Source organism: Numida meleagris, chromosome 1 (genome assembly GCF_002078875.1).
Source record: "Numida meleagris isolate 19003 breed g44 Domestic line chromosome 1, NumMel1.0, whole genome shotgun sequence".
Taxonomy (NCBI): domain Eukaryota; kingdom Metazoa; phylum Chordata; class Aves; order Galliformes; family Numididae; genus Numida; species Numida meleagris.
Genome location: NC_034409.1, coordinates 133281189 through 133291745, shown reverse-complemented (window position 1 = coordinate 133291745; position 10557 = coordinate 133281189). Strand labels below are relative to the sequence as shown.

The 10557-nt window shown below is 45.3% G+C and overlaps 2 long non-coding RNA genes across 2 annotated transcripts in view; one reads left to right on the top strand and one right to left on the bottom strand.

Moving 5' to 3' along the window:
• LOC110406962 overlaps positions 1 to 5131 on the top strand; it is a 22469-nt gene extending 17338 nt beyond the window's left edge. The window contains exon 4 of the long non-coding RNA XR_002443660.1: positions 1443 to 5131. This is a non-coding gene — a long non-coding RNA (uncharacterized LOC110406962). The remainder of the gene's footprint in view (positions 1 to 1442) is intronic.
• LOC110406954 overlaps positions 1 to 10557 on the bottom strand; it is a 52145-nt gene that overhangs the window by 15783 nt on the left and 25805 nt on the right. The window lies entirely within an intron of this gene.

Sequence of the window (10557 nt, the reverse complement as noted above, 5' to 3'; positions counted from 1 at the left end):
CTCCCCTCCCCTCCTCTCCCCTTCTCTCACTTGCTTTATTTTTTTTCCCTTTCCAGTTTTTGTCAGTGTTGATTACACAGCGGTACTCCGCTTCACTCTAAATGCATAGTCTTATTTGAAACTCACTGAAGCTGATGAAAGCCTCTCCACTGGTCTCAGAAGGCATTACTTGAGGCTCATATTCTATGCATTACCTCAGTGTAAGCATCTGAGCTATGTAAAGAATATAATCTCTTTCTATCATGTCTTCTTTTTGTTCCTATTTCTTAAACATGCCATACAAGCTGTTAATGGAACAAATGACATGGAAACATAATCTGTATTCTTGCAGGTTTTGTGACTGTGCTTGCTGCTTATTTCTTATCACCAAAGTGATAAAGCCCTGTTGGTGATACCATAATTGAGTTTAGTGGAAGTGATTTATCAGATTGCTAACAGAGAATGAAAACATCAGGGAGGGGGAACAAGCAGCAGGAGAATATGAACTTTTCAGAAACAAGAGTCTTAGTTTTTATGCAAAGGGCTGTGTTAATGAAAACCAAGGGGGAAAAGAAAATAGTCACAACAATTTTGCTTACGGAGCAGATAGCTTATCTGAGGAAATAGGATTTCAAAGCCCTTCCTTAAATGTCATCTGGGTTTCACCATCTCTCTGATAACATCTAGCGTGTAGAATCTGTGCTTTACTCCTTGCTGTTAACTCATTAGGAATAAATCTATAATTCTTCATTACGCAGAGGAAACATGAAAGAGTCCTCATTGTCTAAACACAGCACCAAAAACCATACTTTTCATTTTTCTTTCACAAGAAAGTATAATTTTTTCCAAAGAGCTAAACTGAAGTTCTAACGGGCTCAAAAGAAAGCCCCACTGATTTCAATAGAGTTTGGATCGAGATTTTGGTTAGTATATTTTCCTATTCTTACTTTTAGCAATTATTATCCAGTATTTGTGCAGTAGCACTCAAAAGCCCCCAGCTCAGAATCCCACCGTGCTGAACTCAGGATAAGTCCACATGAAGACAACAGGATTTGTCAGCACGTGTCCACCTACTTGCTGCTGGAGACTGTAGGACACCAGGCACAGTGCTCCTCACCAGCCATGAACAGCTGTCCTGGGGGGCTTCCACTACCCTGGGGCAAGGAATCACAGAGTCACGGGATGACAGACTAATCCTGAGTTGGAAGGGACCCACAAAGATCACTGAGTCCAGCTCATGGCTTCACAAAGCATCACCCAAAATTCAAGCCGTGTCCACTGCCCTGGGCAGCCTGTTCCATGCCTGCCACCCTCTAGTGCTTTACTTCTGAGCTCACTTTCCTTGCCATTACCAAAATTAATTCATTAACACAACAGTTTTAATCTTATTTGGCTGAGGAGCCATCTTTTTTGGAGAAATTCTCTTTTTTACTTAATTCATTGTTTTATTTTCCTCTCTACAGGTAGAAGAGATGTGAGACAGCCCTATCAAGAACTTCTGATTTTGATAAATTAATCGTCTTCCTGTAGAGTGACCGATCACAGGAGACTCCGTGAAGCGTGCTTGCACATTTTAGAATGCCCCAAATTCATTAGCTATTCCACTCGAGTTATGAGTTAGTGAGCCACACGAAGAAAATGTGTTTGGAATAACGCTTTGCAGCTCTAGTGTTTTTAAATAGGCAGCTAACAATGTACCATTCCCTCCTATTCAGTTGTTTGTTTTATTTTTCATGTGAAAAGAGAATGTAATCAGCTTTCCTATTATAGAAAAAGATGAGGATAAAGTGCTCATTGTTAAACCATGTCCGCTGGCATCTCCTTATTTTCACATAACAATGGTTATTTTCTAAATCTTCTATTTCCCGTTAACCTGTGTGTGTTTGGTTACTGCTTTTTCTATCATGACTTCTCTAATGTGACAGCATTTAGCTGTGTATATTCTTCTCTTGTTTGGTACTCAGGGATGGCTTCCTTGCTTGTAAATTATTCAAGAAGGTGAGCAGGGCTCTTACCAGGGACCAGAATGGTCTGTCTCCCTTACATCTTCTGTGGAAACTGTCTATTGTGAGAAGTTTACACCATGGTTCCCTGTGCTCTCAGTGTCAGAAATGCTATGAGAACACATAGAGACACTGCAGCAGGTGAGTCTGGTCTGCGGTGGTCAGTGCTGAACTCAGCCCCTGTGGAGCCTTGCAGAGCCTGGGTACTCCCGCCTCAGCCCTGGCTTGTACCCAGACATTTTCGTTCCAGTTCCTGTGCCAAGATAAAGGCAGAATAAGTCAGACAGAAGAAAAAAAGCGGTGAATTTTTGAACAGCCTCTTGCCTCTTGGCCAGAAAGGTAATGCAGCCACGCAGGATCGTTAAAAGCCCATTGAGTGAGGATGTAACCACTCTGATACTCACATAGCTACTGCAAATCCACAGACTGTGAGACTGCAAGATCTCACAGGATGAAAAAGATGTGACAAAAAGATCAGTAGGCACCAGGGGTGGAATTAAGACAGAAGAACTGTGTGGAGGCCTCCAAAACCACAGAAAGAAAATGGACATGACAGAGCTGTCCCACAAGTTCAGCCAAACACTGCAGCAAATATGTATATTGAATAAGGAGAGTTGGCAGGATTGTGGCAGCTGCCAGAAGCCTTTTCTGTTGGTTCTTTAACCATGACTTGATTGTCAATGCATCCAAAGGCCTCAAGAAAGCTTACGACCACAAGCTGCAAAAGGACTCCATTGCTGTATGGAGAATGATAAAGACGTTCTCCAAAAATCAAATTCAGAAGAATACTGGATTCAAAGTCAAGAGGCTTCAAATAAATGAAGGCTGCATGTTCAATAGTATAATATTCACTTTGGCTACTCTCCCTGGGACAACTTTCAGCTTTCAGACTTCATTTGCAGAAGTGCAACTTTCAACCCAAGTCTAAGTGCAAGTAAAGCATTGTCAAGGGAATATTCTAGATTCTCCTACAGGCTCAGCCTGAGCAACTAGTATCAGTAAATGCAACTGGAAGAAGCCTGCTAAGTCAGTAAATCCAGACTTTGGCAGTCACAGCAACTACAGGATCCACACCTCTTTTGTCCTTTGCCACAAAACATTGCATTAATCCATGACAAACTTAAACTCTTTGGTGTAAAAATAAAACCTGCAAGAGCCAATTTAGAGCACTACGAAAAGGGAGGAGGAGAGAGGGAATGAAAGGGCCCTAGGACCATGCCAGAGTAAGGAATCTGTCAGGGGAAAAAAAAAAAAAAACATGATCTTCTAAGGTGGATTGCACTCTGTGTTGCCTTTGGAAGCAAAAACCTCACTGGTTCCTCGTTTGATTCTAATTTTCAAGGCCAGGTTGGATGGAGCCCTGGGCAGCCCAAGCTGGTGGGGGGCAGCCTTGCACATGGCAGGGGGTTGGGGCTGGGTAGCTTTGAGGTCCCTTCAAACCTAAACCATTCTGTCATTTTACGATTCTATGATTCTAAACGTGTGATCATTTCAGTTCTTAGTCTGAGGGCCACAAAGACCACCCTGTAGAGAGGCTGCTGGGTTCTGCACTGAGAACCTTTGCCTTCTGTCCACCTCATCCTCTCCTGCTGGAGCCAGACTCTGACCTCCAGAAAGAGGGGAAACATTGAACGTGGCCTCTTGTCCAAACCTTTCCTATCCCTAGGAATTAATTAATCTTTATTCCAACCTGGCAGGAGTCACATTCAAAGGAGCATTTCGCCAGGGAATCTCTTCCTGAGGATCTAGTTGTGTTTTTGTGATTAATTCTGATTTGTAAGTTTAAGTCTTAAGCCATTTCTGACCATTTCATTTTGAACCACCAAAGCTTTGGGAAGTCATACGTGCTACGAAGGGACATGGTAGCTAGCAGGCCTATTGGCTGCAAATTGTCTTATTCAGGGAAAAACAGTTTACATCAGGGCAACTTTGAAGGTTTTTCAGCTCTTGCTACTATTTTCCTAAATAATGTCATGTTCTTCTATTTTTGAGTTGACAAACACTCTCACAACAAAGATTTTGATGTCACAAACAGAAAATAATGATTCTATGAAAGAGATGAAGCAGGAGCAGATTGTCTCCTTAAAATTAATACAATAATGATAATAATAATAATATATTTTCCAGTAAACACCTCTGATAACAAAAAGTTTGAAGAAAAGTACAGAAGGGAAGTGATACACAAGTCCCAGAACTGTCACTGAGCACACAGTTCGTTTTAAAGCCTCTGAACAAGACATAAGTGGGTCTTTTACCCTGCAGCTATCACTGCCCCCAAAAAAACTCCAAGCCAAGCCAATGAATGCTCCTCTTTCTTCTGTGGAATTCTGACCAGAACATGGTCTTAAATACTACATCAATGCAATTCCCACAGAAGACAAGTTCAAGTTCTGACCCTTCACTTTATTTTTAAACACTTTTTTTTTTTTTTTTTTTTTTGCATTTGAACATGTAAGAAGCAACAGTTTAAAGGGAAAGAAAAGTTCAGATGCTCGATGAAATGGCAGCAGGGAATCAATTGCTTCTGCTTCATCTTGATGCATTTAATGTCCTTACTGTATCGGTGAGACCACCGCAGTTTGCTTTCAGAGAGCGTATTAGACCAGGTATTTCATTAGTGTGAATGTCTCAGAAAATGGCAGAATTGAAAGAAAAGGGGAAAGAACGCAAACTATGAAATTAGGACAGATTTATGACCTGCCTCTAGTCAAGAGAATACATAAGATAAATCAGGGAGAATAGAAAGATGCTATTTGCAGTTCTAAAGGTGGGCAAAAGAAGACGTTCATTGAAGTGCCTTGATAGAAAAGGAGACTTTGAGAAGAAAAGCTTCTTAAACATCAAAAGATAAAGGGCACAAATCAGGCTTAGTGAGCAAGTCTTTGAAATGGTACCAACCTCCAAGTCAGCAAAATATGCATAGATGTAAGTATAACAGCACAATGTTTGCTCATACTTCTGAAAAGTTACTTTCACAAATGAGACTTCACGCCACTGTTAACAATTTCTTTTTTCAGTGTGTGTTTCTAAAAATGAACCAGTAAAGCAGAAAATCCTAATGCTGAGAGAAAGCAAGAGGACTTCGCCTCAACTGCCTACTAAGAATCCAAGGACGAAGGTACCTGCTTGCTTACATATACTGGTGCACACCCAGCTGCTGCAGATGACACTCTGATTCCAGCATGTAATTCAAGTGTATGTGCTGTTTAGATGATTGATTCTCAGAAGTGGGTGCTGTATGGAACTCTGCTGAGCATATCAGTCTGTAGCCTAGGTGAACTGCATGAGGCCAAAGTCAGGGCACCTTCCTTTCAGCGCCTGACAGAAGGCAGAGCCTGGCTAGAAGGTAGGGGCAGGAGAGCTGCAGGGCTGGCTGGTTGTCTTGCTCAGCTGCTCTGGGAGCAAATGGCATCCAAAGAGGCAATGCACTGAAACCACCACAATGCATTGAAACCACCACACCCAGCCGGGTGCACATAAATCTGCACCATTAGCTTCCAGGAGACAATAGGAGAGAAAGAAAGCATAGATTCAGTTCCGTCTTGCAAGGGACTTTGAGAACAGGTAGGCTTGGTGAAGTGACGAAGCATGTTTTCCAAGTGATCTAGAATCACAGAATGGTTTGGGTTGGAAGGGACATTACAGCCCACCCAGCCCCAACCCCTGCCATGGGCAGGGCTGCCCCCCACCAGCTCAGGCTGCCCAGGGCCCCATCCAACCTGGCCTTCAGCGCCTCCAGGGATGGGGCACCACAGCTTCTCTGGGCAGCCTGTGCCAGAGCCTCACCGTCCTCTCTGTGAAAAACTTCCCCCTGACATCTAATCTAAATCTCCCCTCTTTTAGTTTAAAGTCATTCCCTCTTGTCCTGTCACTATGAGATTGTGTAAAAAGTTGGTCTCCACCCAAGCAGAACCCTGGGGTGGGAAGAGCATAGCTGCCTTTACCTTCCACAAACCCGAGGGGCTTAAGAAGGAGACTTGTTGTCTTTCCTGCTTTAAAAAGAAAAAGTTATGATAATCTTTTTTTTCTGCTCCCTCTAATGAAGTCTGCGTAAGGGAGAGACAGAAGGAAGATATTTGCCTATTAAAAATAAATGATTCAGATGTGAGTTTTTGAGACTTGCAACATATGGTTGGAAAACTTCTCAAGGAAAAAAATATCCTCCTGAGACCAGATTTCCTTTTGATAGGAATCTGAGCAAGGGTATGCTTGCTGGGAGCCCCTTACACAGCTCTTGTCAAAACAGATGCCTGGCTGTCCACTGGCAGCAGGGACACCTGACTCTTCCTTTTATCATTGATTGGGTTTGGGCATTTGGGATCGGGCAGGGAGAGCCTCTGCCTTCCAGTGGCACATTAGGGATCATGCAGCATGCTCTCTGCAGAGGGTCCCTTTTGCTGCATCCTTTGGCTTGCTGAGGAGAGCACCAAGGTCTAGCTCAATTTCATAGCACCCCCGACGATGCAGCCAGGGAACAGACCAAGTTCAGAATTAAAACCTCTGAATCCCAAAAGAGATGAAATGCAAAGCTTGGGCATGGAGGGCTGCAGAGGGACACACCTGGAAGGACCAACGCCTTGGTATGCGTTTTGGCTTGGATATTGCCCTGCCATTCTATCAGCTCTAAGTGGAGGTGGGGGAAAGTGGCAGCAGGAACCACCTGGGGAATTGGATGCAGCCCTTGCATTTCAGCAATGCAGGAGGGCATACAGGGGTGCTCCAGCAGCTGTAACAAGTTAATTATTTTCCAAACACAGCAAAGCACAGGGTAAGGAAGGGTGGCATAAAGCCCTCTGGCTGTATGAGCTAGTTATACACAATTCTTTAAAAAGAAAAGATAGATGAGAGGTCTCATGCTGGGTCAAATTGCCCTAATGTGCTCTCTCGGGGACGACAATCTGTTATTGGCACACACACACAGACCAAGAAAGTAAAAAAGGAAAAGAAAAATAAAAGGAAAAAAAATCAGGACACAGGGAGGAGGAGGATGGGAGGGCACCAAAGGCAGTTCTGTGCCACACTCCCTGTCCCCTGCCGTGTGATGCCTGGCTGTGCCGGATGACAAGCAGCCCTACTATGGCTGGGACAGTTATGGGAACCAATGTTTCAGTCCCAGGGACACACAGATGGAGATCTGCTTGGTGTGAGCGGAGTACAGATCCCAAGCAACCCTTTGTGCTGCAGAATCCGTAACAAGGACATTTCTACTTACCCCTGCTATTACCCAAGCACCTGAACATACTGGGCTATGCAGAAGGATGATCACTTCATTTTGTACCTGCTCTCTTTCTATTGTGCGAGCTTTCTGCCACAGCAGCCAAACTGAACTCCCACCCATGTCCTTGGGCACTTGGGTTTTCAGCAGGGGTATGTAGAAGCCACAGTCTCAATTGGAAACCCTCCTTCACTGAGGCATCTGGTAAACATTATCAGCTAGAGGTCTCCAGGCTTTGATTCAGGTCAGCTGGCATCAAAGGGGAATCAGGAGTGTTTGCTTTCCGTTCCAGTGCTGAACAAAATAATCTGTTTTAAAGCTCCAGCCTCCACTTGCCCTTGATCGGAGGTCATTTCTCACAGGAGGAAATGCAAGAGGGAAGAAAAGCTGTGCTGAGCAAAAGCCTCTGCTTTGTTCTAGTGTGTTATGGCTGGCACCCACGGGCCTCCAAAAGAGGGAGGTGACCACACCACCACTTGTTCAAATATTTTGAATAATAAAGATGTTAGCTCAATAAATCTCTGGCAGCAAGAGTAGCCCGGGTTCAGCATCTTCCCCTTTGAACTTTGAGGGGCTGCAACTGATGGTTCATGATCTCAGAGCAAAAGAAAGGGCGGATCAGGACCAAGACCGAGCTTTTGTGAGAGGTTTGTTTTGGTTTGGCTTTTGGGCGTAACAGCCAATGCTGCCAGTTGTTTCCCAGCTGCTCCCTCCTCAAACCCAGGGAGGAGGCATGCAAAGGGGAAAAATGTTCACTCCCGATGCTTTCCCATCTCAACCTCTGTCTCAGCCCAAACATTCACCTTCCTGATTGGGTAATTCTGCATCTCCGGGGGAAGTGCATTCAGCCCTGTCCCAGGGCTGCGGAGCACAGTAACACTTTTCTGTAGCTTGGATGAAGGCAGCAAGATGTAAGGTGTGAGTGAGCTGGGACCACCCAGCCTAGAAAAGAGGAGGCTCTGCGGAGACCTGCGAGTGGCCTTTCAGTATCTAAAGTGGGGCTATAAGAAGGAAGCAGACAGACTCTTTAGCAGGGTCTGTGGACAAGGGGGCAAAGGGAAACAGTTTCTAACTAAAGGAGGGGAGATTCAGATGGGATATAAGAAAAAAAGCTTTTTATAGTAAGAGTGGTGAGGCACTGGCACAGGTTGCCCGTAGAGGTGGTGGATGCCCCATCCCTGGAGACATCCAAGGTCAGGCTGGACAGTGCCCCACCCCATCGAGCAACCTGACTGAGCTGTAAGTGTCCCTGTTCACTGCAGGGGAATTGGAGTAATGGCCTTTAAGTGTCCCTTTTGACTCAAACGGTTCTGTGATCCTGTGATAAGGTGTATCTTATGTGTTAAGTGAGCCTCCTGCTCACTTCGTGAGCTTCCCGACAATTATCCTTAATACAGCAGGACAACAAGACACGCAGGACCTCTGGACAAAAACCTGATTTCTGCACTGAGAATAGGCACACTGTTTGCTGCGGGTACATAATCCACCATACTCAGCCTCTTTCCTATCCAAGACAAAATGTTCCTCAGCTGATTTCATCCTGTGAGGAGGTTGTGATCTTTTGTGAGCGTTTGGGAATGCTGTTAACTGAAATGCGTCACACCAACTATTAGCACTCCGTTATTCCTGTCGCTGCTCTCTCCCCTGTGTGACCACTTACTCAGTGGGGCTTAGTGGCAGTGCCACCTGAGGCTTCCATCCCATCCTGCCCATTCACACCATCTCAATACCCGCAAAAACCACAATTTTGTTTTACTTTTTCCCCTGACCACTCCTTTCAGGCACAGCCCCATCCCCAGTGGTGGGGTCAGCACCGCTGCAGAAATCACTGCTTCACCAGGTTCTTGTTAACTCACTTGTATCACACACAGAAGTGTTTCAGCAGTGGTGAAAGGATTGGGAGTGAAAAATACATCTTGCTCCAAAGCGTTATTTCTATTAAAACACAGCACATTTCAGGATGCGACCGTTTGATGAATAACCTTTCATCATCGACCTAGCAAGCAAATGGAACAGCCAAATGCGTGCTGGGGCTGAAGATTTACTGCTTTCCAATATCTCGCCAACTGCTTTACCTCCATCACGTCACCCCGCTCAGTGCCTTTTCCATCACTCTCTCACAGCCAGCCCTCCTGCACCCCCAGCCTCTTCACATCCTCCCTTGCACCCTACTCCTTTCCCGATGCACATTAGACTGCACAACAGCCCAGCGTTGGGATGGCTTTGGTGTGGTGACTTGATGATTCTTATGGATCCTTCTAACTCAGGATATCCCATGATTCTATGGCTCTATTTCGCTGTTAGCTCACCCTGCCTTTGTCCCCTCCTCCTGCATGTGGATCCATGTATCTCTCTGGCTTTTGTCTCCAAGGAGCCGGAAAAATATAAATGCAGTGAAACAATAATTGCCTTTTCTCTTTTAAATTGCGACACATGGACTGTTTTTGTTTGCTTTTTTGTTTTAACGATTTAGTAGCTTTGAGTAGACAGTTGTGATTTACTGCCAGTGTCATGGCAGTGCTACAAGCCTTTGTGCCGGCTGTAGCTATAGTGGTTTGGAGCTGTTCCTGTCCATGTAGCTTTCTCTGTTACACACATGGGAATTAGGCCCTGTCAGTGCAGCTGCATCCATGCCAAGGGCTGTCCTGGTTTAATGATAACAGATGTACTTAAAGCACTACCAAAACCATTTAGGTAAGCCCCCATGCGTCAAGTGAGAGCACAGCAGGGCTCTCCCCACCGAATGAGGATGCTCTCTGGTGATCTATTAATTTCTATCCCACAATAGTCCATGAGTGAGGCCTGGGCAGCTACTATTTGTCAGCACCTGACCTGGTATTTTCCTACAGGAATCCTTAATCATAGAATCATAGAATTAGTTAGGTTGGAAAAGACCTACAAGATCACCTAGTCCAACCATCCACCTACCACCAACAACCCCACTAAACCATGTCTCTCAACGCTATATCTAAAAGTTTCTTGAACACCTCCAGGGACGGTGACTCAACCACCTCCCTGGGCAGCCCGTTCCAGCACCTGACCACTCTTTCAGAAAAGTAGAATTTCCTAATGTCCAGCCTAAATCTCCCCTGGCACAACTTGAGGCCATTCCCCCTCATCCTGTCACCAGTTACAAGAGAGAAGAGGCCGACCCCCAGCTCACTACAACCTCCCTTCAGGTAGTTACAGAGAGCAGTAAGGTCTCCCCTGAGCCTCCTCTTCTCCAGACTGAACAATCTCAGCTCCCTCAGCCGCTCCTCATAAGGCCTGCGCTCCAGACCCCTCACCAGCTCCGTCGCCCTCCTCTGAACACGCTCCAGGGCCTCAATGTCTTTTTTGCAGTGAGGGGCCCAAAACTGG